The sequence below is a fragment of the Brachionichthys hirsutus genome, unplaced genomic scaffold (assembly GCF_040956055.1).
Source record: "Brachionichthys hirsutus isolate HB-005 unplaced genomic scaffold, CSIRO-AGI_Bhir_v1 contig_259, whole genome shotgun sequence".
NCBI classification, from domain to species: Eukaryota; Metazoa; Chordata; class Actinopteri; order Lophiiformes; family Brachionichthyidae; genus Brachionichthys; species Brachionichthys hirsutus.
Window position 1 is genome coordinate 432171 of NW_027180332.1, and position 20718 is coordinate 452888.

At 41.0% G+C, this 20718-nt stretch overlaps 61 pseudogenes; all 61 read right to left on the reverse strand.

The window, feature by feature from the left end:
* Window positions 1-391: 391 nt before the first annotated feature.
* LOC137913419 (5S ribosomal RNA) lies at window positions 392-510 on the reverse strand (annotated as a pseudogene).
* Window positions 511-706: 196 nt separating this feature from the next.
* On the reverse strand, window positions 707-825 carry LOC137913461 (5S ribosomal RNA; annotated as a pseudogene).
* Window positions 826-1021: 196 nt separating this feature from the next.
* Window positions 1022-1140, reverse strand: LOC137913247 (5S ribosomal RNA; annotated as a pseudogene).
* A 195-nt stretch (window positions 1141-1335) lies between these two features.
* Window positions 1336-1454, reverse strand: LOC137913251 (5S ribosomal RNA; annotated as a pseudogene).
* A 196-nt stretch (window positions 1455-1650) lies between these two features.
* On the reverse strand, window positions 1651-1769 carry LOC137913219 (5S ribosomal RNA; annotated as a pseudogene).
* A 510-nt stretch (window positions 1770-2279) lies between these two features.
* On the reverse strand, window positions 2280-2398 carry LOC137913124 (5S ribosomal RNA; annotated as a pseudogene).
* Window positions 2399-2593: 195 nt separating this feature from the next.
* On the reverse strand, window positions 2594-2712 carry LOC137913352 (5S ribosomal RNA; annotated as a pseudogene).
* Window positions 2713-2908: 196 nt separating this feature from the next.
* Window positions 2909-3027, reverse strand: LOC137913518 (5S ribosomal RNA; annotated as a pseudogene).
* A 196-nt stretch (window positions 3028-3223) lies between these two features.
* Window positions 3224-3342, reverse strand: LOC137913088 (5S ribosomal RNA; annotated as a pseudogene).
* Window positions 3343-3537: 195 nt separating this feature from the next.
* LOC137913231 (5S ribosomal RNA) lies at window positions 3538-3656 on the reverse strand (annotated as a pseudogene).
* A 196-nt stretch (window positions 3657-3852) lies between these two features.
* On the reverse strand, window positions 3853-3971 carry LOC137913137 (5S ribosomal RNA; annotated as a pseudogene).
* A 195-nt stretch (window positions 3972-4166) lies between these two features.
* Window positions 4167-4285, reverse strand: LOC137913515 (5S ribosomal RNA; annotated as a pseudogene).
* Window positions 4286-4481: 196 nt separating this feature from the next.
* Window positions 4482-4600, reverse strand: LOC137913462 (5S ribosomal RNA; annotated as a pseudogene).
* A 195-nt stretch (window positions 4601-4795) lies between these two features.
* LOC137913253 (5S ribosomal RNA) lies at window positions 4796-4914 on the reverse strand (annotated as a pseudogene).
* A 196-nt stretch (window positions 4915-5110) lies between these two features.
* Window positions 5111-5229, reverse strand: LOC137913220 (5S ribosomal RNA; annotated as a pseudogene).
* Window positions 5230-5739: 510 nt separating this feature from the next.
* On the reverse strand, window positions 5740-5858 carry LOC137913125 (5S ribosomal RNA; annotated as a pseudogene).
* Window positions 5859-6053: 195 nt separating this feature from the next.
* LOC137913364 (5S ribosomal RNA) lies at window positions 6054-6172 on the reverse strand (annotated as a pseudogene).
* Window positions 6173-6368: 196 nt separating this feature from the next.
* LOC137913519 (5S ribosomal RNA) lies at window positions 6369-6487 on the reverse strand (annotated as a pseudogene).
* Window positions 6488-6683: 196 nt separating this feature from the next.
* LOC137913089 (5S ribosomal RNA) lies at window positions 6684-6802 on the reverse strand (annotated as a pseudogene).
* Window positions 6803-6997: 195 nt separating this feature from the next.
* LOC137913232 (5S ribosomal RNA) lies at window positions 6998-7116 on the reverse strand (annotated as a pseudogene).
* A 196-nt stretch (window positions 7117-7312) lies between these two features.
* On the reverse strand, window positions 7313-7431 carry LOC137913016 (5S ribosomal RNA; annotated as a pseudogene).
* Window positions 7432-7626: 195 nt separating this feature from the next.
* Window positions 7627-7745, reverse strand: LOC137913420 (5S ribosomal RNA; annotated as a pseudogene).
* Window positions 7746-7941: 196 nt separating this feature from the next.
* On the reverse strand, window positions 7942-8060 carry LOC137913463 (5S ribosomal RNA; annotated as a pseudogene).
* A 196-nt stretch (window positions 8061-8256) lies between these two features.
* On the reverse strand, window positions 8257-8375 carry LOC137913090 (5S ribosomal RNA; annotated as a pseudogene).
* A 195-nt stretch (window positions 8376-8570) lies between these two features.
* On the reverse strand, window positions 8571-8689 carry LOC137913126 (5S ribosomal RNA; annotated as a pseudogene).
* A 195-nt stretch (window positions 8690-8884) lies between these two features.
* Window positions 8885-9003, reverse strand: LOC137913378 (5S ribosomal RNA; annotated as a pseudogene).
* A 196-nt stretch (window positions 9004-9199) lies between these two features.
* LOC137913521 (5S ribosomal RNA) lies at window positions 9200-9318 on the reverse strand (annotated as a pseudogene).
* A 196-nt stretch (window positions 9319-9514) lies between these two features.
* On the reverse strand, window positions 9515-9633 carry LOC137913091 (5S ribosomal RNA; annotated as a pseudogene).
* Window positions 9634-9828: 195 nt separating this feature from the next.
* Window positions 9829-9947, reverse strand: LOC137913233 (5S ribosomal RNA; annotated as a pseudogene).
* A 196-nt stretch (window positions 9948-10143) lies between these two features.
* LOC137913017 (5S ribosomal RNA) lies at window positions 10144-10262 on the reverse strand (annotated as a pseudogene).
* A 195-nt stretch (window positions 10263-10457) lies between these two features.
* On the reverse strand, window positions 10458-10576 carry LOC137913421 (5S ribosomal RNA; annotated as a pseudogene).
* Window positions 10577-10772: 196 nt separating this feature from the next.
* LOC137913464 (5S ribosomal RNA) lies at window positions 10773-10891 on the reverse strand (annotated as a pseudogene).
* A 196-nt stretch (window positions 10892-11087) lies between these two features.
* On the reverse strand, window positions 11088-11206 carry LOC137913093 (5S ribosomal RNA; annotated as a pseudogene).
* A 195-nt stretch (window positions 11207-11401) lies between these two features.
* On the reverse strand, window positions 11402-11520 carry LOC137913338 (5S ribosomal RNA; annotated as a pseudogene).
* A 196-nt stretch (window positions 11521-11716) lies between these two features.
* LOC137913147 (5S ribosomal RNA) lies at window positions 11717-11835 on the reverse strand (annotated as a pseudogene).
* A 195-nt stretch (window positions 11836-12030) lies between these two features.
* Window positions 12031-12149, reverse strand: LOC137913018 (5S ribosomal RNA; annotated as a pseudogene).
* A 195-nt stretch (window positions 12150-12344) lies between these two features.
* Window positions 12345-12463, reverse strand: LOC137913128 (5S ribosomal RNA; annotated as a pseudogene).
* Window positions 12464-12658: 195 nt separating this feature from the next.
* On the reverse strand, window positions 12659-12777 carry LOC137913390 (5S ribosomal RNA; annotated as a pseudogene).
* Window positions 12778-12973: 196 nt separating this feature from the next.
* Window positions 12974-13092, reverse strand: LOC137913032 (5S ribosomal RNA; annotated as a pseudogene).
* A 195-nt stretch (window positions 13093-13287) lies between these two features.
* LOC137913223 (5S ribosomal RNA) lies at window positions 13288-13406 on the reverse strand (annotated as a pseudogene).
* Window positions 13407-13601: 195 nt separating this feature from the next.
* Window positions 13602-13720, reverse strand: LOC137913256 (5S ribosomal RNA; annotated as a pseudogene).
* A 196-nt stretch (window positions 13721-13916) lies between these two features.
* Window positions 13917-14035, reverse strand: LOC137913221 (5S ribosomal RNA; annotated as a pseudogene).
* Window positions 14036-14546: 511 nt separating this feature from the next.
* On the reverse strand, window positions 14547-14665 carry LOC137913094 (5S ribosomal RNA; annotated as a pseudogene).
* Window positions 14666-14860: 195 nt separating this feature from the next.
* Window positions 14861-14979, reverse strand: LOC137913254 (5S ribosomal RNA; annotated as a pseudogene).
* Window positions 14980-15175: 196 nt separating this feature from the next.
* Window positions 15176-15294, reverse strand: LOC137913148 (5S ribosomal RNA; annotated as a pseudogene).
* Window positions 15295-15490: 196 nt separating this feature from the next.
* Window positions 15491-15609, reverse strand: LOC137913129 (5S ribosomal RNA; annotated as a pseudogene).
* Window positions 15610-15804: 195 nt separating this feature from the next.
* On the reverse strand, window positions 15805-15923 carry LOC137913401 (5S ribosomal RNA; annotated as a pseudogene).
* Window positions 15924-16119: 196 nt separating this feature from the next.
* Window positions 16120-16238, reverse strand: LOC137913044 (5S ribosomal RNA; annotated as a pseudogene).
* Window positions 16239-16433: 195 nt separating this feature from the next.
* Window positions 16434-16552, reverse strand: LOC137913022 (5S ribosomal RNA; annotated as a pseudogene).
* Window positions 16553-16748: 196 nt separating this feature from the next.
* On the reverse strand, window positions 16749-16867 carry LOC137913522 (5S ribosomal RNA; annotated as a pseudogene).
* A 196-nt stretch (window positions 16868-17063) lies between these two features.
* On the reverse strand, window positions 17064-17182 carry LOC137913095 (5S ribosomal RNA; annotated as a pseudogene).
* Window positions 17183-17377: 195 nt separating this feature from the next.
* On the reverse strand, window positions 17378-17496 carry LOC137913224 (5S ribosomal RNA; annotated as a pseudogene).
* Window positions 17497-17691: 195 nt separating this feature from the next.
* On the reverse strand, window positions 17692-17810 carry LOC137913258 (5S ribosomal RNA; annotated as a pseudogene).
* A 196-nt stretch (window positions 17811-18006) lies between these two features.
* LOC137913385 (5S ribosomal RNA) lies at window positions 18007-18125 on the reverse strand (annotated as a pseudogene).
* A 510-nt stretch (window positions 18126-18635) lies between these two features.
* On the reverse strand, window positions 18636-18754 carry LOC137913413 (5S ribosomal RNA; annotated as a pseudogene).
* A 196-nt stretch (window positions 18755-18950) lies between these two features.
* LOC137913523 (5S ribosomal RNA) lies at window positions 18951-19069 on the reverse strand (annotated as a pseudogene).
* A 196-nt stretch (window positions 19070-19265) lies between these two features.
* Window positions 19266-19384, reverse strand: LOC137913096 (5S ribosomal RNA; annotated as a pseudogene).
* A 195-nt stretch (window positions 19385-19579) lies between these two features.
* LOC137913235 (5S ribosomal RNA) lies at window positions 19580-19698 on the reverse strand (annotated as a pseudogene).
* Window positions 19699-19894: 196 nt separating this feature from the next.
* On the reverse strand, window positions 19895-20013 carry LOC137913425 (5S ribosomal RNA; annotated as a pseudogene).
* A 195-nt stretch (window positions 20014-20208) lies between these two features.
* LOC137913057 (5S ribosomal RNA) lies at window positions 20209-20327 on the reverse strand (annotated as a pseudogene).
* A 195-nt stretch (window positions 20328-20522) lies between these two features.
* Window positions 20523-20641, reverse strand: LOC137913226 (5S ribosomal RNA; annotated as a pseudogene).
* Window positions 20642-20718: the final 77 nt, after the last annotated feature.

The following is a 20718-nucleotide window of genomic DNA, read 5'->3' on the forward strand; positions in this document are numbered from 1 at the left end:
CAAGTCCTGAATTCCATGATCGCATTCATCCCAGGTAGATTTTTTTTCTTTAAATCTAAAATTCTGACCAATTTAAGAGCTCGCAGCACCCAGTATTCCAAGTGAGTCTCCTGCACATGTGCAAACCAGGCCCGTGCCTGCTTGGCTTCCAAGATCCGATGAGATTGGGCACTCCCAGGCAGGTATGGCCATGAGCTGGAGTGCAGCATAGAAAACATAGTATATATAGATTTGTCACAATTTTAAACAACTTCAGCAACAAAGGCAACTTTCTTTTACCAGACAACTAAAACACATTTTTATACAATCAGTCGTCAAGTCCTGAATTCCATGATCGCATTCATCCCAGGTAGATTTTTTTCTTTAAATTCAAAATTCTGACCAATTTAAAAGCTCACAGCACCTGGTATTCCAAGTGAGTCTCCTGCACACGTACTAACCAGGCCCATGCCTGCTTGGCCTGCAAGATCTGACGAGATTGGGCACTCCCAGGTAGGTATGGCCGTGAGCTGGAGTACGGCATAGAAAACATAGTATATATAGATTTGTCACAATTTTAAACAACTTCAGCAACAAAGGCAACTTTCTTTAACCAGACAACTAAAACACATTTTTCTACAATCAGTCGTCAAGTCCTGAATTCCATGATCGCATTCATCCCAGGTAGATTTTTTTTCTTTAAATCCAAAATTCTGACCAATTTAAAAGCTCACAGCACCTGGTATTCCAAGTGAGTCTCCTGCACATGTACTAACCAGGCCCATGCCTGCTTGGCCCCCAAGATCTGACGAGATTGGGCACTCCCGGGTAGGTATGGCCGTGAGCTGGAGTACGGCATAGAAAACATAGTATATATAGATTTGTCACAATTTTAAACAACTTCAGCAACAAAGGCAACTTTCTTTAACCAGACAACTAAAACACATTTTTCTACAATCAGTCGTCAAGTCCTGAATTCCATGATCGCATTCATCCCAGGTAGATTTTTTTTCTTTAAATCCAAAATTCTGACCAATTTAAAAGCTCACAGCACCCAGTATTCCAAGTGAGTCCCCTGCACACATACTAACCAGGCCCGTGCCTGCTTGGCTTCCAAGATCTGATGAGATTGGGCACTCCCAGGCAGGTATGGCCATGAGCTGGAGTACAGTATAGAAAACATAGTATATATAGATTTGTCACAATTTTAAACAACTTCAGCAACAAAGGCAACTTTCTTTAACCAGACAACTAAAACACATTTTTCTACAATCAGTCGTCAAGTCCTGAATTCCATGATCGCATTCATCCCAGGTAGATTTTTTTCTTTAAATTCAAAATTCTGACCAATTTAAAAGCTCACAGCACCTGGTATTCCAAGTGAGTCTCCTGCACATGTGCTAACCAGGCCCGTGCCTGCTTGGCTTCCAAGATCCGACGAGATTGGGCACTCCCAGGCAGGTATGGCCGTGAGCCGGAGTGCAGTATAGAAAACATAGTATATATAGATTTGTCACAATTTTAAACAACTTCAGCAACAAATGCAACTTTCTTTAGCCAGACAACTAAAACACATTTTTCTACAATCAGTCGTCAAGTCCTGAATTCCATGATCGCATTCATCCCAGGTAGATTTTTTTTCTTTAAATCCAAAATTCTGACCAATTTAAAAGCTCACAGCACCCAGTATTCCAAGTGAGTCTCCTGCACACATACTAACCAGGCCCGTGCCTGCTTGGCTTCCAAGATCTGATGAGATTGGGCACTCCCAGGCAGGTATGGCCATGAGCTGGAGTACAGTATAGAAAACATAGTATATATAGATTTGTCACAATTTTAAACAACTTCAGCAACAAATGCAACTTTCTTTAACCAGACAACTAAAACACATTTTTCTACAATCAGTCGTCAAGTCCTGAATTCCATGATCGCATTCATCCCAGGTAGATTTTTTTTCTTTAAATCTAAAATTCTGACCAATTTAAGAGCTCGCAGCACCCAGTATTCCAAGTGAGTCTCCTGCACATGTGCAAACCAGGCCCGTGCCTGCTTGGCTTCCAAGATCCGATGAGATTGGGCACTCCCAGGCAGGTATGGCCATGAGCTGGAGTACAGTATAGAAAACATAGTATATATAGATTTGTCACAATTTTAAACAACTTCAGCAACAAAGGCAACTTTCTTTAACCAGACAACTAAAACACATTTTTATACAATCAGTCGTCAAGTCCTGAATTCCATGATCGCATTAATCCCAGGTAGATTTCTTTCTTTAAATTCAAAATTCTGACCAATTTAAAAGCTCACAGCACCCAGTATTCCAAGTGAGTCCCCTGCACACGTACTAACCAGGCCCGTGCCTGCTTGGCTTCCAAGATCTGATGAGATTGGGCACTCCCAGGCAGGTATGGCCATGAGCTGGAGTACAGTATAGAAAACATAGTATATATAGATTTGTCACAATTTTAAACAACTTCAGCAACAAAGGCAACTTTCTTTAACCAGACAACTAAAACACATTTTTCTACAATCAGTCGTCAAGTCCTGAATTCCATGATCGCATTCATCCCAGGTAGATTTTTTTCTTTAAATTCAAAATTCTGACCAATTTAAAAGCTCACAGCACCTGGTATTCCAAGTGAGTCTCCTGCACATGTACTAACCAGGCCCGTGCCTGCTTGGCTTCCAAGATCCGATGAGATTGGGCACTCCCAGGCAGGTATGGCCGTGAGCCGGAGTACAGTATAGAAAACATAGTATATATAGATTTGTCACAATTTGAAACAACTTCAGCAACAAATGCAACTTTCTTTAACCAGACAACTAAAACACATTTTTATACAATCAGTCGTCAAGTCCTGAATTCCATGATCGCATTCATCCCAGGTAGATTTTTTTTCTTTAAATCCAAAATTCTGACCAATGTAAAAGCTCACAGCACCTGGTATTCCAAGTGAGTCTCCTGCACATGTACTAACCAGGCCCATGCCTGCTTGGCCCCCAAGATCTGACGAGATTGGGCACTCCCGGGTAGGCATGGCCGTGAGCTTGAGTACGGCATAGAAAACATAGTATATATAGATTTGTCACAATTTTAAACAACTTCAGCAACAAAGGCAACTTTCTTTAACCAGACAACTAAAACACATTTTTCTACAATCAGTCGTCAAGTCCTGAATTCCATGATCGCATTCATCCCAGGTAGATTTTTTTTCTTTAAATCCAAAATTCTGACCAATTTAAAAGCTCACAGCACCCAGTATTCCAAGTGAGTCTCCTGCACATGTACTAACCAGGCCCGTGCCTGCTTGGCTTCCAAGATCTGATGAGATTGGGCACTCCCAGGCAGGTATGGCCATGAGCTGGAGTACAGTATAGAAAACATAGTATATATAGATTTGTCACAATTTTAAACAACTTCAGCAACAAAGGCAACTTTCTTTAACCAGACAACTAAAACACATTTTTATACAATCAGTCGTCAAGTCCTGAATTCCATGATCGCATTCATCCCAGGTAGATTTTTTTCTTTAAATTCAAAATTCTGACCAATTTAAAAGCTCACAGCACCTGGTATTCCAAGTGAGTCTCCTGCACATGTGCTAACCAGGCCCGTGCCTGCTTGGCTTCCAAGATCCAATGAGATTGGGCACTCCCAGGCAGGTATGGCCGTGAGCCGGAGTGCAGTATAGAAAACATAGTATATATAGATTTGTCACAATTTTAAACAACTTCAGCAACAAATGCAACTTTCTTTAACCAGACAACTAAAACACATTTTTCTACAATCAGTCGTCAAGTCCTGAATTCCATGACCGCATTCATCCCAGGTAGATTTTTTTTCTTTAAATCCAAAATTCTGACCAATTTAAAAGCTCACAGCACCTGGTATTCCAAGTGAGTCTCCTGCACATGTACTAACCAGGCCCGTGCCTGCTTGGCTTCCAAGATCCGATGAGATTGGGCACTCCCAGGCAGGTGTGGCCATGAGCTGGAGTGCAGCATAGAAAACATAGTATATATAGATTTGTCACAATTTTAAACAACTTCAGCAACAAAGGCAACTTTCTTTAACCAGACAACTAAAACACATTTTTATACAATCAGTCGTCAAGTCCTGAATTCCATGATCGCATTCATCCCAGGTAGATTTTTTTCTTTAAATTCAAAATTCTGACCAATTTAAAAGCTCACAGCACCTGGTATTCCAAGTGAGTCTCCTGCACACGTACTAACCAGGCCCATGCCTGCTTGGCCTGCAAGATCTGACGAGATTGGGCACTCCCAGGTAGGTACGGCCGTGAGCTGGAGTACGGCATAGAAAACATAGTATATATAGATTTGTCACAATTTTAAACAACTTCAGCAACAAAGGCAACTTTCTTTAACCAGACAACTAAAACACATTTTTCTACAATCAGTCGTCAAGTCCTGAATTCCATGATCGCATTCATCCCAGGTAGATTTTTTTTCTTTAAATTCAAAATTCTGACCAATTTAAAAGCTCACAGCACCTGGTATTCCAAGTGAGTCTCCTGCACATGTACTAACCAGGCCCATGCCTGCTTGGCCCCCAAGATCTGACGAGATTGGGCACTCCCGGGTAGGTATGGCCGTGAGCTGGAGTACGGCATAGAAAACATAGTATATATAGATTTGTCACAATTTTAAACAACTTCAGCAACAAAGGCAACTCTCTTTAACCAGACAACTAAAACACATTTTTATACAATCAGTCGTCAAGTCCTGAATTCCATGATCGCATTCATCCCAGGTAAATTTTTTTCTTTAAATTCAAAATTCTGACCAATTTAAAAGCTCACAGCACCTGGTATTCCAAGTGAGTCTCCTGCACATGTGCTAACCAGGCCCGTGCCTGCTTGGCTTCCAAGATCCGACGAGATTGGGCACTCCCAGGCAGGTATGGCCGTGAGCCGGAGTGCGGTATAGAAAACATAGTATATATAGATTTGTCACAATTTTAAACAACTTCAGCAACAAATGCAACTTTCTTTAGCCAGACAACTAAAACACATTTTTCTACAATCAGTCGTCAAGTCCTGAATTCCATGATCGCATTCATCCCAGGTAGATTTTTTTTCTTTAAATCCAAAATTCTGACCAATTTAAAAGCTCACAGCACCCAGTATTCCAAGTGAGTCTCCTGCACACATACTAACCAGGCCCGTGCCTGCTTGGCTTCCAAGATCTGATGAGATTGGGCACTCCCAGGCAGGTATGGCCATGAGCTGGAGTACAGTATAGAAAACATAGTATATATAGATTTGTCACAATTTTAAACAACTTCAGCAACAAATGCAACTTTCTTTAACCAGACAACTAAAACACATTTTTCTACAATCAGTCGTCAAGTCCTGAATTCCATGATCGCATTCATCCCAGGTAGATTTTTTTTCTTTAAATCTAAAATTCTGACCAATTTAAAAGCTCGCAGCACCCAGTATTCCAAGTGAGTCTCCTGCACATGTGCAAACCAGGCCCGTGCCTGCTTGGCTTCCAAGATCCGATGAGATTGGGCACTCCCAGGCAGGTATGGCCATGAGCTGGAGTACAGTATAGAAAACATAGTATATATAGATTTGTCACAATTTTAAACAACTTCAGCAACAAAGGCAACTTTCTTTAACCAGACAACTAAAACACATTTTTATACAATCAGTCGTCAAGTCCTGAATTCCATGATCGCATTAATCCCAGGTAGATTTCTTTCTTTAAATTCAAAATTCTGACCAATTTAAAAGCTCACAGCACCCAGTATTCCAAGTGAGTCCCCTGCACACGTACTAACCAGGCCCGTGCCTGCTTGGCTTCCAAGATCTGATGAGATTGGGCACTCCCAGGCAGGTATGGCCATGAGCTGGAGTACAGTATAGAAAACATAGTATATATAGATTTGTCACAATTTTAAACAACTTCAGCAACAAAGGCAACTTTCTTTAACCAGACAACTAAAACACATTTTTCTACAATCAGTCGTCAAGTCCTGAATTCCATGATCGCATTCATCCCAGGTAGATTTTTTTCTTTAAATTCAAAATTCTGACCAATTTAAAAGCTCACAGCACCTGGTATTCCAAGTGAGTCTCCTGCACATGTACTAACCAGGCCCGTGCCTGCTTGGCTTCCAAGATCCGATGAGATTGGGCACTCCCAGGCAGGTATGGCCGTGAGCCGGAGTACAGTATAGAAAACATAGTATATATAGATTTGTCACAATTTGAAACAACTTCAGCAACAAATGCAACTTTCTTTAACCAGACAACTAAAACACATTTTTATACAATCAGTCGTCAAGTCCTGAATTCCATGATCGCATTCATCCCAGGTAGATTTTTTTTCTTTAAATCCAAAATTCTGACCAATGTAAGAGCTCACAGCACCTGGTATTCCAAGTGAGTCTCCTGCACATGTACTAACCAGGCCCATGCCTGCTTGGCCCCCAAGATCTGACGAGATTGGGCACTCCCGGGTAGGCATGGCCGTGAGCTTGAGTACGGCATAGAAAACATAGTATATATAGATTTGTCACAATTTTAAACAACTTCAGCAACAAAGGCAACTTTCTTTAACCAGACAACTAAAACACCTTTTTCTACAATCAGTCGTCAAGTCCTGAATTCCATGATCGCATTCATCCCAGGTAGATTTTTTTTCTTTAAATCCAAAATTCTGACCAATTTAAAAGCTCACAGCACCCAGTATTCCAAGTGAGTCTCCTGCACATGTACTAACCAGGCCCGTGCCTGCTTGGCTTCCAAGATCTGATGAGATTGGGCACTCCCAGGCAGGTATGGCCATGAGCTGGAGTACAGTATAGAAAACATAGTATATATAGATTTGTCACAATTTTAAACAACTTCAGCAACAAAGGCAACTTTCTTTAACCAGACAACTAAAACACATTTTTATACAATCAGTCGTCAAGTCCTGAATTCCATGATCGCATTCATCCCAGGTAGATTTTTTTCTTTAAATTCAAAATTCTGACCAATTTAAAAGCTCACAGCACCTGGTATTCCAAGTGAGTCTCCTGCACATGTGCTAACCAGGCCCGTGCCTGCTTGGCTTCCAAGATCCAATGAGATTGGGCACTCCCAGGCAGGTATGGCCGTGAGCCGGAGTGCAGTATAGAAAACATAGTATATATAGATTTGTCACAATTTTAAACAACTTCAGCAACAAATGCAACTTTCTTTAACCAGACAACTAAAACACATTTTTCTACAATCAGTCGTCAAGTCCTGAATTCCATGACCGCATTCATCCCAGGTAGATTTTTTTTCTTTAAATCCAAAATTCTGACCAATTTAAAAGCTCACAGCACCTGGTATTCCAAGTGAGTCTCCTGCACATGTACTAACCAGGCCCGTGCCTGCTTGGCTTCCAAGATCCGATGAGATTGGGCACTCCCAGGCAGGTATGGCCATGAGCTGGAGTGCAGCATAGAAAACATAGTATATATAGATTTGTCACAATTTTAAACAACTTCAGCAACAAAGGCAACTTTCTTTAACCAGACAACTAAAACACATTTTTATACAATCAGTCGTCAAGTCCTGAATTCCATGATCGCATTCATCCCAGGTAGATTTTTTTCTTTAAATTCAAAATTCTGACCAATTTAAAAGCTCACAGCACCTGGTATTCCAAGTGAGTCTCCTGCACACGTACTAACCAGGCCCATGCCTGCTTGGCCTGCAAGATCTGACGAGATTGGGCACTCCCAGGTAGGTATGGCCGTGAGCTGGAGTACGGCATAGAAAACATAGTATATATAGATTTGTCACAATTTTAAACAACTTCAGCAACAAAGGCAACTTTCTTTAACCAGACAACTAAAACACATTTTTCTACAATCAGTCGTCAAGTCCTGAATTCCATGATCGCATTCATCCCAGGTAGATTTTTTTTCTTTAAATCCAAAATTCTGACCAATTTAAAAGCTCACAGCACCTGGTATTCCAAGTGAGTCTCCTGCACATGTACTAACCAGGCCCATGCCTGCTTGGCCCCCAAGATCTGACGAGATTGGGCACTCCCGGGTAGGTATGGCCGTGAGCTGGAGTACGGCATAGAAAACATAGTATATATAGATTTGTCACAATTTTAAACAACTTCAGCAACAAAGGCAACTCTCTTTAACCAGACAACTAAAACACATTTTTCTACAATCAGTCGTCAAGTCCTGAATTCCATGATCGCATTCATCCCAGGTAGATTTTTTTTCTTTAAATCCAAAATTCTGACCAATTTAAAAGCTCACAGCACCCAGTATTCCAAGTGAGTCTCCTGCACATGTACTAACCAGGCCCGTGCCTGCTTGGCTTCCAAGATCTGATGAGATTGGGCACTCCCAGGCAGGTATGGCCATGAGCTGGAGTACAGTATAGAAAACATAGTATATATAGATTTGTCACAATTTTAAACAACTTCAGCAACAAAGGCAACTTTCTTTAACCAGACAACTAAAACACATTTTTATACAATCAGTCGTCAAGTCCTGAATTCCATGATCGCATTAATCCCAGGTAGATTTCTTTCTTTAAATTCAAAATTCTGACCAATTTAAAAGCTCACAGCACCCAGTATTCCAAGTGAGTCCCCTGCACACGTACTAACCAGGCCCGTGCCTGCTTGGCTTCCAAGATCTGATGAGATTGGGCACTCCCAGGCAGGTATGGCCATGAGCTGGAGTACAGTATAGAAAACATAGTATATATAGATTTGTCACAATTTTAAACAACTTCAGCAACAAAGGCAACTTTCTTTAACCAGACAACTAAAACACATTTTTCTACAATCAGTCGTCAAGTCCTGAATTCCATGATCGCATTCATCCCAGGTAGATTTTTTTCTTTAAATTCAAAATTCTGACCAATTTAAAAGCTCACAGCACCTGGTATTCCAAGTGAGTCTCCTGCACATGTACTAACCAGGCCCGTGCCTGCTTGGCTTCCAAGATCCGATGAGATTGGGCACTCCCAGGCAGGTATGGCCGTGAGCCGGAGTACAGTATAGAAAACATAGTATATATAGATTTGTCACAATTTGAAACAACTTCAGCAACAAATGCAACTTTCTTTAACCAGACAACTAAAACACATTTTTATACAATCAGTCGTCAAGTCCTGAATTCCATGATCGCATTCATCCCAGGTAGATTTTTTTTCTTTAAATCCAAAATTCTGACCAATGTAAGAGCTCACAGCACCTGGTATTCCAAGTGAGTCTCCTGCACATGTACTAACCAGGCCCATGCCTGCTTGGCCCCCAAGATCTGACGAGATTGGGCACTCCCGGGTAGGCATGGCCGTGAGCTTGAGTACGGCATAGAAAACATAGTATATATAGATTTGTCACAATTTTAAACAACTTCAGCAACAAAGGCAACTTTCTTTAACCAGACAACTAAAACACCTTTTTCTACAATCAGTCGTCAAGTCCTGAATTCCATGATCGCATTCATCCCAGGTAGATTTTTTTTCTTTAAATCCAAAATTCTGACCAATTTAAAAGCTCACAGCACCCAGTATTCCAAGTGAGTCTCCTGCACATGTACTAACCAGGCCCGTGCCTGCTTGGCTTCCAAGATCTGATGAGATTGGGCACTCCCAGGCAGGTATGGCCATGAGCTGGAGTACAGTATAGAAAACATAGTATATATAGATTTGTCACAATTTTAAACAACTTCAGCAACAAAGGCAACTTTCTTTAACCAGACAACTAAAACACATTTTTATACAATCAGTCGTCAAGTCCTGAATTCCATGATCGCATTCATCCCAGGTAGATTTTTTTCTTTAAATTCAAAATTCTGACCAATTTAAAAGCTCACAGCACCTGGTATTCCAAGTGAGTCTCCTGCACATGTGCTAACCAGGCCCGTGCCTGCTTGGCTTCCAAGATCCAATGAGATTGGGCACTCCCAGGCAGGTATGGCCGTGAGCCGGAGTGCAGTATAGAAAACATAGTATATATAGATTTGTCACAATTTTAAACAACTTCAGCAACAAATGCAACTTTCTTTAACCAGACAACTAAAACACATTTTTCTACAATCAGTCGTCAAGTCCTGAATTCCATGACCGCATTCATCCCAGGTAGATTTTTTTTCTTTAAATCCAAAATTCTGACCAATTTAAAAGCTCACAGCACCTGGTATTCCAAGTGAGTCTCCTGCACATGTACTAACCAGGCCCGTGCCTGCTTGGCTTCCAAGATCCGATGAGATTGGGCACTCCCAGGCAGGTATGGCCATGAGCTGGAGTGCAGCATAGAAAACATAGTATATATAGATTTGTCACAATTTTAAACAACTTCAGCAACAAAGGCAACTTTCTTTAACCAGACAACTAAAACACATTTTTATACAATCAGTCGTCAAGTCCTGAATTCCATGATCGCATTCATCCCAGGTAGATTTTTTTCTTTAAATTCAAAATTCTGACCAATTTAAAAGCTCACAGCACCTGGTATTCCAAGTGAGTCTCCTGCACACGTACTAACCAGGCCCATGCCTGCTTGGCCTGCAAGATCTGACGAGATTGGGCACTCCCAGGTAGGTATGGCCGTGAGCTGGAGTACGGCATAGAAAACATAGTATATATAGATTTGTCACAATTTTAAACAACTTCAGCAACAAAGGCAACTTTCTTTAACCAGACAACTAAAACACATTTTTCTACAATCAGTCGTCAAGTCCTGAATTCCATGATCGCATTCATCCCAGGTAGATTTTTTTTCTTTAAATCCAAAATTCTGACCAATTTAAAAGCTCACAGCACCTGGTATTCCAAGTGAGTCTCCTGCACATGTACTAACCAGGCCCATGCCTGCTTGGCCCCCAAGATCTGACGAGATTGGGCACTCCCGGGTAGGTATGGCCGTGAGCTGGAGTACGGCGTAGAAAACATAGTATATATAGATTTGTCACAATTTTAAACAACTTCAGCAACAAAGGCAACTCTCTTTAACCAGACAACTAAAACACATTTTTCTACAATCAGTCGTCAAGTCCTGAATTCCATGATCGCATTCATCCCAGGTAGATTTTTTTTCTTTAAATCCAAAATTCTGACCAATTTAAAAGCTCACAGCACCCAGTATTCCAAGTGAGTCTCCTGCACATGTACTAACCAGGCCCGTGCCTGCTTGGCTTCCAAGATCTGATGAGATTGGGCACTCCCAGGCAGGTATGGCCATGAGCTGGAGTACAGTATAGAAAACATAGTATATATAGATTTGTCACAATTTTAAACAACTTCAGCAACAAAGGCAACTTTCTTTAACCAGACAACTAAAACACATTTTTATACAATCAGTCGTCAAGTCCTGAATTCCATGATCGCATTCATCCCAGGTAAATATTTTTCTTTAAATTCAAAATTCTGACCAATTTAAAAGCTCACAGCACCTGGTATTCCAAGTGAGTCTCCTGCACATGTGCTAACCAGGCCCGTGCCTGCTTGGCTTCCAAGATCCGACAGGATTGGGCACTCCCAGGCAGGTATGGCCGTGAGCCAGAGTGCAGTATAGAAAACATAGTATATATAGATTTGTCACAATTTTAAACAACTTCAGCAACAAATGCAACTTTCTTTAACCAGACAACTAAAACACATTTTTCTACAATCAGTCGTCAAGTCCTGAATTCCATGATCGCATTCATCCCAGGTAGATTTTTTTTCTTTAAATCCAAAATTCTGACCAATTTAAAAGCTCACAGCACCCAGTATTCCAAGTGAGTCTCCTGCACACGTACTAACCAGGCCCGTGCCTGCTTGGCTTCCAAGATCTGATGAGATCGGGCACTCCCAGGCAGGTATGGCCATGAGCTGGAGTACAGTATAGAAAACATAGTATATATAGATTTGTCACAATTTTAAACAACTTCAGCAACAAAGGCGACTTTCTTTAACCAGACAACTAAAACACATTCTTATACAATCAGTCGTCAAGTCCTGAATTCCATGATTGCATTCATCCCAGGTAGATTTTTTTCTTTAAATTCAAAATTCTGACCAATTTAAAAGCTCACAGCACCTGGTATTCCAAGTGAGTCTCCTGCACATGTACTAACCAGGCCCGTGCCTGCTTGGCTTCCAAGATCCGATGAGATTGGGCACTCCCAGGCAGGTATGGCCATGAGCTGGAGTACAGCATAGAAAACATAGTATATATAGATTTGTCACAATTTTAAACAACTTCAGCAACAAAGGCAACTTTCTTTAACCAGACAACTAAAACACATTTTTATACAATCAGTCGTCAAGTCCTGAATTCCATGATCGCATTAATCCCAGGTAGATTTCTTTCTTTAAATTCAAAATTCTGACCAATTTAAAAGCTCACAGCACCCAGTATTCCAAGTGAGTCCCCTGCACACGTACTAACCAGGCCCGTGCCTGCTTGGCTTCCAAGATCTGATGAGATTGGGCACTCCCAGGCAGGTATGGCCATGAGCTGGAGTACAGTATAGAAAACATAGTATATATAGATTTGTCACAATTTTAAACAACTTCAGCAACAAAGGCAACTTTCTTTAACCAGACAACTAAAACACATTTTTCTACAATCAGTCGTCAAGTCCTGAATTCCATGATCGCATTCATCCCAGGTAGATTTTTTTCTTTAAATTCAAAATTCTGACCAATTTAAAAGCTCACAGCACCTGGTATTCCAAGTGAGTCTCCTGCACATGTACTAACCAGGCCCGTGCCTGCTTGGCTTCCAAGATCCGATGAGATTGGGCACTCCCAGGCAGGTATGGCCGTGAGCCGGAGTACAGTATAGAAAACATAGTATATATAGATTTGTCACAATTTGAAACAACTTCAGCAACAAATGCAACTTTCTTTAACCAGACAACTAAAACACATTTTTCTACAATCAGTCGTCAAGTCCTGAATTCCATGATCGCATTCATCCCAGGTAGATTTTTTTTCTTTAAATCCAAAATTCTGACCAATTTAAAAGCTCACAGCACCTGGTATTCCAAGTGAGTCTCCTGCACATGTACTAACCAGGCCCGTGCCTGCTTGGCTTCCAAGATCTGATGAGATTGGGCACTCCCAGGCAGGTATGGCCATGAGCTGGAGTACAGTATAGAAAACATAGTATATATAGATTTGTCACAATTTTAAACAACTTCAGCAACAAAGGCAACTTTCTTTAACCAGACAACTAAAACACATTTTTATACAATCAGTCGTCAAGTCCTGAATTCCATGATCGCATTCATCCCAGGTAGATTTTTTTCTTTAAATTCAAAATTCTGACCAATTTAAAAGCTCACAGCACCTGGTATTCCAAGTGAGTCTCCTGCACATGTGCTAACCAGGCCCGTGCCTGCTTGGTTTCCAAGATCCAATGAGATTGGGCACTCCCAGGCAGGTATGGCCGTGAGCCGGAGTGCAGTATAGAAAACATAGTATATATAGATTTGTCACAATTTTAAACAACTTCAGCAACAAAGGCAACTTTCTTTAACCAGACAACTAAAACACATTTTTATACAATCAGTCGTCAAGTCCTGAATTCCATGATCGCATTCATCCCAGGTAAATTTTTTTCTTTAAATTCAAAATTCTGACCAATTTAAAAGCTCACAGCACCTGGTATTCCAAGTGAGTCTCCTGCGCATGTGCTAACCAGGCCCGTGCCTGCTTGGCTTCCAAGATCCGACGAGATTGGGCACTCCCAGGCAGGTATGGCCGTGAGCCGGAGTGCAGTATAGAAAACATAGTATATATAGATTTGTCACAATTTTAAACAACTTCAGCAACAAATGCAACTTTCTTTAGCCAGACAACTAAAACACATTTTTCTACAATCAGTCGTCAAGTCCTGAATTCCATGATCGCATTCATCCCAGGTAGATTTTTTTTCTTTAAATCCAAAATTCTGACCAATTTAAAAGCTCACAGCACCCAGTATTCCAAGTGAGTCTCCTGCACACATACTAACCAGGCCCGTGCCTGCTTGGCTTCCAAGATCTGATGAGATTGGGCACTCCCAGGCAGGTATGGCCATGAGCTGGAGTACAGTATAGAAAACATAGTATATATAGATTTGTCACAATTTTAAACAACTTCAGCAACAAATGCAACTTTCTTTAACCAGACAACTAAAACACATTTTTCTACAATCAGTCGTCAAGTCCTGAATTCCATGATCGCATTCATCCCAGGTAGATTTTTTTTCTTTAAATCTAAAATTCTGACCAATTTAAAAGCTCGCAGCACCCAGTATTCCAAGTGAGTCTCCTGCACATGTGCAAACCAGGCCCATGCCTGCTTGGCCCCCAAGATCTGACGAGATTGGGCACTCCCGGGTAGGTATGGCCGTGAGCTGGAGTACGGCATAGAAAACATAGTATATATAGATTTGTCACAATTTTAAACAACTTCAGCAACAAAGGCAACTCTCTTTAACCAGACAACTAAAACACATTTTTCTACAATCAGTCGTCAAGTCCTGAATTCCATGATCGCATTCATCCCAGGTAGATTTTTTTTCTTTAAATCCAAAATTCTGACCAATTTAAAAGCTCACAGCACCCAGTATTCCAAGTGAGTCTCCTGCACATGTACTAACCAGGCCCGTGCCTGCTTGGCTTCCAAGATCTGATGAGATTGGGCACTCCCAGGCAGGTATGGCCATGAGCTGGAGTACAGTATAGAAAACATAGTATATATAGATTTGTCACAATTTTAAACAACTTCAGCAACAAAGGCAACTTTCTTTAACCAGACAACTAAAACACATTTTTATACAATCAGTCGTCAAGTCCTGAATTCCATGATCGCATTCATCCCAGGTAAATATTTTTCTTTAAATTCAAAATTCTGACCAATTTAAAAGCTCACAGCACCTGGTATTCCAAGTGAGTCTCCTGCACATGTGCTAACCAGGCCCGTGCCTGCTTGGCTTCCAAGATCCGACGAGATTGGGCACTCCCAGGCAGGTATGGCCGTGAGCCAGAGTGCAGTATAGAAAACATAGTATATATAGATTTGTCACAATTTTAAACAACTTCAGCAACAAATGCAACTTTCTTTAACCAGACAACTAAAACACATTTTTCTACAATCAGTCGTCAAGTCCTGAATTCCATGATCGCATTCATCCCAGGTAGATTTTTTTTCTTTAAATCCAAAATTCTGACCAATTTAAAAGCTCACAGCACCCAGTATTCCAAGTGAGTCTCCTGCACACGTACTAACCAGGCCCGTGCCTGCTTGGCTTCCAAGATCTGATGAGATCGGGCACTCCCAGGCAGGTATGGCCATGAGCTGGAGTACAGTATAGAAAACATAGTATATATAGATTTGTCACAATTTTAAACAACTTCAGCAACAAATGCAACTTTCTTTAACCAGACAACTAAAACAAATTTTTATACAATCAGTTGTCAAGCCCTGAATTCCATGATCGCATTCATCCCAGTTAGATTTTTTTTCTTTAAATCCAAAATTCTGACCAATTTAAAAGCTCACAGCACCCAGTATTCCAAGTGAGTCCCCTGCACACGTACTAACCAGGCCCGTGCCTGCTTGGCTTCCAAGATCTGATGAGATTGGGCACTCCCAGGCAGGTATGGCCATGAGCTGGAGTACAGTATAGAAAACATAGTATATATAGATTTGTCACAATTTTAAACAACTTCAGCAACAAAGGCAACTTTCTTTAACCAGACAACTAAAACACATTTTTCTACAATCAGTCGTCAAGTCCTGAATTCCATGATCGCATTCATCCCAGGTAGGTTTTTTTCTTTAAATTCAAAATTCTGACCAATTTAAAAGCTCACAGCACCTGGTATTCCAAGTGAGTCTCCTGCACATGTACTAACCAGGCCCGTGCCTGCTTGGCTTCCAAGATCCGATGAGATTGGGCACTCCCAGGCAGGTATGGCCGTGAGCCGGAGTACAGTATAGAAAACATAGTATATATAGATTTGTCACAATTTGAAACAACTTCAGCAACAAATGCAACTTTCTTTAACCAGACAACTAAAACACATTTTTCTACAATCAGTCGTCAAGTCCTGAATTCCATGATCGCATTCATCCCAGGTAGATTTTTTTTCTTTAAATCCAAAATTCTGACCAATTTAAAAGCTCACAGCACCTGGTATTCCAAGTGAGTCTCCTGCACATGTACTAACCAGGCCCGTGCCTGCTTGGCTTCCAAGATCTGATGAGATTGGGCACTCCCAGGCAGGTATGGCCATGAGCTGGAGTACAGTATAGAAAACATAGTATATATAGATTTGTCACAATTTTAAACAACTTCAGCAACAAAGGCAACTTTCTTTAACCAGACAACTAAAACACATTTTTATACAATCAGTCGTCAAGTCCTGAATTCCATGATCGCATTCATCCCAGGTAGATTTTTTTCTTTAAATTCAAAATTCTGACCAATTTAAAAGCTCACAGCACCTGGCATTCCAAGTGAGTCTCCTGCACATGTACTAACCAGGCCCGTGCCTGCTTGGCTTCCAAGATCCGATGAGATTGGGCACTCCCAGGCAGGTATGGCCGTGAGCCGGAGTACAGTATAGAAAACATAGTATATATAGATTTGTCACAATTTGAAACAACTTCAGCAACAAATGCAACTTTCTTTAACCAGACAACTAAAACACATTTTTCTACAATCAGTCGTCAAGTCCTGAATTCCATGATCGCATTCATCCCAGGTAGATTTTTTTTCTTTAAATCCAAAATTCTGACCAATTTAAAAGCTCACAGCACCTGGTATTCCAAGTGAGTCTCCTGCACATGTACTAACCAGGCCCATGCCTGCTTGGCCCCCAAGATCTGACGAGATTGGGCACTCCCGGGTAGGCATGGCCGTGAGCTTGAGTACAGCATAGAAAACATAGTATATATAGATTTGTCACAATTTTAAACAACTTCAGCAACAAAGGCAACTTTCTTTAACCAGACAACTAAAACACATTTTTCTCCAATCAGTCGTCAAGTCCTGAATTCCATGATCGCATTCATCCCAGGTAGATTTTTTTTCTTTAAATCCAAAATTCTGACCAATTTAAAAGCTCACAGCACCCAGTATTCCAAGTGAGTCTCCTGCACATGTACTAACCAGGCCCGTGCCTGCTTGGCTTCCAAGATCTGATGAGATTGGGCACTCCCAGGCAGGTATGGCCATGAGCTGGAGTACAGTATAGAAAACATAGTATATATAGATTTGTCACAATTTTAAACAACTTCAGCAACAAAGGCAACTTTCTTTAACCAGACAACTAAAACACATTTTTATACAATCAGTCGTCAAGTCCTGAATTCCATGATCGCATTCATCCCAGGTAGATTTTTTTCTTTAAATTCAAAATTCTGACCAATTTAAAAGCTCACAGCACCTGGTATTCCAAGTGAGTCTCCTGCACATGTGCTAACCAGGCCCGTGCCTGCTTGGTTTCCAAGATCCAATGAGATTGGGCACTCCCAGGCAGGTATGGCCGTGAGCCGGAGTGCAGTATAGAAAACATAGTATATATAGATTTGTCACAATTTTAAACAACTTCAGCAACAAAGGCAACTTTCTTTAACCAGACAACTAAAACACATTTTTATACAATCAGTCGTCAAGTCCTGAATTCCATGATCGCATTCATCCCAGGTAAATTTTTTTCTTTAAATTCAAAATTCTGACCAATTTAAAAGCTCACAGCACCTGGTATTCCAAGTGAGTCTCCTGCGCATGTGCTAACCAGGCCCGTGCCTGCTTGGCTTCCAAGATCCGACGAGATTGGGCACTCCCAGGCAGGTATGGCCGTGAGCCGGAGTGCAGTATAGAAAACATAGTATATATAGATTTGTCACAATTTTAAACAACTTCAGCAACAAATGCAACTTTCTTTAGCCAGACAACTAAAACACATTTTTCTACAATCAGTCGTCAAGTCCTGAATTCCATGATCGCATTCATCCCAGGTAGATTTTTTTTCTTTAAATCCAAAATTCTGACCAATTTAAAAGCTCACAGCACCCAGTATTCCAAGTGAGTCTCCTGCACACATACTAACCAGGCCTGTGCCTGCTTGGCTTCCAAGATCTGATGAGATTGGGCACTCCCAGGCAGGTATGGCCATGAGCTGGAGTACAGTATAGAAAACATAGTATATATAGATTTGTCACAATTTTAAACAACTTCAGCAACAAATGCAACTTTCTTTAACCAGACAACTAAAACACATTTTTCTACAATCAGTCGTCAAGTCCTGAATTCCATGATCGCATTCATCCCAGGTAGATTTTTTTTCTTTAAATCTAAAATTCTGACCAATTTAAAAGCTCGCAGCACCCAGTATTCCAAGTGAGTCTCCTGCACATGTGCAAACCAGGCCCGTGCCTGCTTGGCTTCCAAGATCCGATGAGATTGGGCACTCCCAGGCAGGTATGGCCATGAGCTGGAGTACAGTATAGAAAACATAGTATATATAGATTTGTCACAATTTTAAACAACTTCAGCAACAAAGGCAACTTTCTTTAACCAGACAACTAAAACACATTTTTCTACAATCAGTCGTCAAGTCCTGAATTCCATGATCGCATTCATCCCAGGTAGATTTTTTTCTTTAAATTCAAAATTCTGACCAATTTAAAAGCTCACAGCACCTGGTATTCCAAGTGAGTCTCCTGCACATGTACTAACCAGGCCCGTGCCTGCTTGGCTTCCAAGATCCGATGAGATTGGGCACTCCCAGGCAGGTATGGCCGTGAGCCGGAGCACAGTATAGAAAACATAGTATATATAGATTTGTCACAATTTGAAACAACTTCAGCAACAAATGCAACTTTCTTTAACCAGACAACTAAAACACATTTTTCAACAATCAGTCGTCAAGTCCTGAATTCCATGATCGCATTCATCCCAGGTAGATTTTTTTTCTTTAAATCCAAAATTCTGACCAATTTAAAAGCTCACAGCACCTGGTATTCCAAGTGAGTCTCCTGCACATGTACTAACCAGGCCCATGCCTGCTTGGCCCCCAAGATCTGACGAGATTGGGCACTCCCGGGTAGGCATGGCCGTGAGCTTGAGTACGGCATAGAAAACATAGTATATATAGATTTGTCACAATTTTAAACAACTTCAGCAACAAAGGCAACTTTCTTTAACCAGACAACTAAAACACATTTTTCTACAATCAGTCGTCAAGTCCTGAATTCCATGATCGCATTCATCCCAGGTAGATTTTTTTTCTTTAAATCCAAAATTCTGACCAATTTAAAAGCTCACAGCACCCAGTATTCCAAGTGAGTCTCCTGCACATGTACTAACCAGGCCCGTGCCTGCTTGGCTTCCAAGATCTGATGAGATTGGGCACTCCCAGGCAGGTATGGCCATGAGCTGGAGTACAGTATAGAAAACATAGTATATATAGATTTGTCACAATTTTAAACAACTTCAGCAACAAAGGCAACTTTCTTTAACCAGACAACTAAAACACATTTTTATACAATCAGTCGTCAAGTCCTGAATTCCATGATCGCATTCATCCCAGGTAGATTTTTTTCTTTAAATTCAAAATTCTGACCAATTTAAAAGCTCACAGCACCTGGTATTCCAAGTGAGTCTCCTGCACATGTGCTAACCAGGCCCGTGCCTGCTTGGCTTCCAAGATCCAATGAGATTGGGCACTCCCAGGCAGGTATGGCCGTGAGCCAGAGTGCAGTATAGAAAACATAGTATATATAGATTTGTCACAATTTTAAACAACTTCAGCAACAAATGCAACTTTCTTTAACCAGACAACTAAAACACATTTTTCTACAATCAGTCGTCAAGTCCTGAATTCCATGACCGCATTCATCCCAGGTAGATTTTTTTTCTTTAAATCCAAAATTCTGACCAATTTAAAAGCTCACAGCACCTGGTATTCCAAGTGAGTCTCCTGCACATGTACTAACCAGGCCCGTGCCTGCTTGGCTTCCAAGATCCGATGAGATTGGGCACTCCCAGGCAGGTATGGCCGTGAGCTGTAGTACAGTATAGAAAACATAGTATATATAGATTTGTCACAATTTTAAACAACTTCAGCAACAAATGCAACTTTCTTTAACCAGACAACTAAAACACATTTTTCTACAATCAGTCGTCAAGTCCTGAATTCCATGATCGCATTCATCCCAGGTAGATTTTTTTCTTTAAATTCAAAATTCTGACCAATTTAAAAGCTCACAGCACCTGGTATTCCAAGTGAGTCTCCTGCACATGTACTAACCAGGCCCGTGCCTGCTTGGCTTCCAAGATCTGATGAGATTGGGCACTCCCAGGCAGGTATGGCCATGAGCTGGAGTGCAGTATAGAAAACATAGTATATATAGATTTGTCACAATTTTAAACAACTTCAGCAACAAAGGCAACTTTCTTTAACCAGACAACTAAAACACATTTTTATACAATCAGTCGTCAAGTCCTGAATTCCATGATCGCATTCATCCCAGGTAGATTTTTTTCTTTAAATTCAAAATTCTGACCAATTTAAAAGCTCACAGCACCTGGTATTCCAAGTGAGTCTCCTGCACATGTGCTAACCAGGCCCGTGCCTGCTTGGTTTCCAAGATCCAATGAGATTGGGCACTCCCAGGCAGGTATGGCCGTGAGCCGGAGTGCAGTATAGAAAACATAGTATATATAGATTTGTCACAATTTTAAACAACTTCAGCAACAAAGGCAACTTTC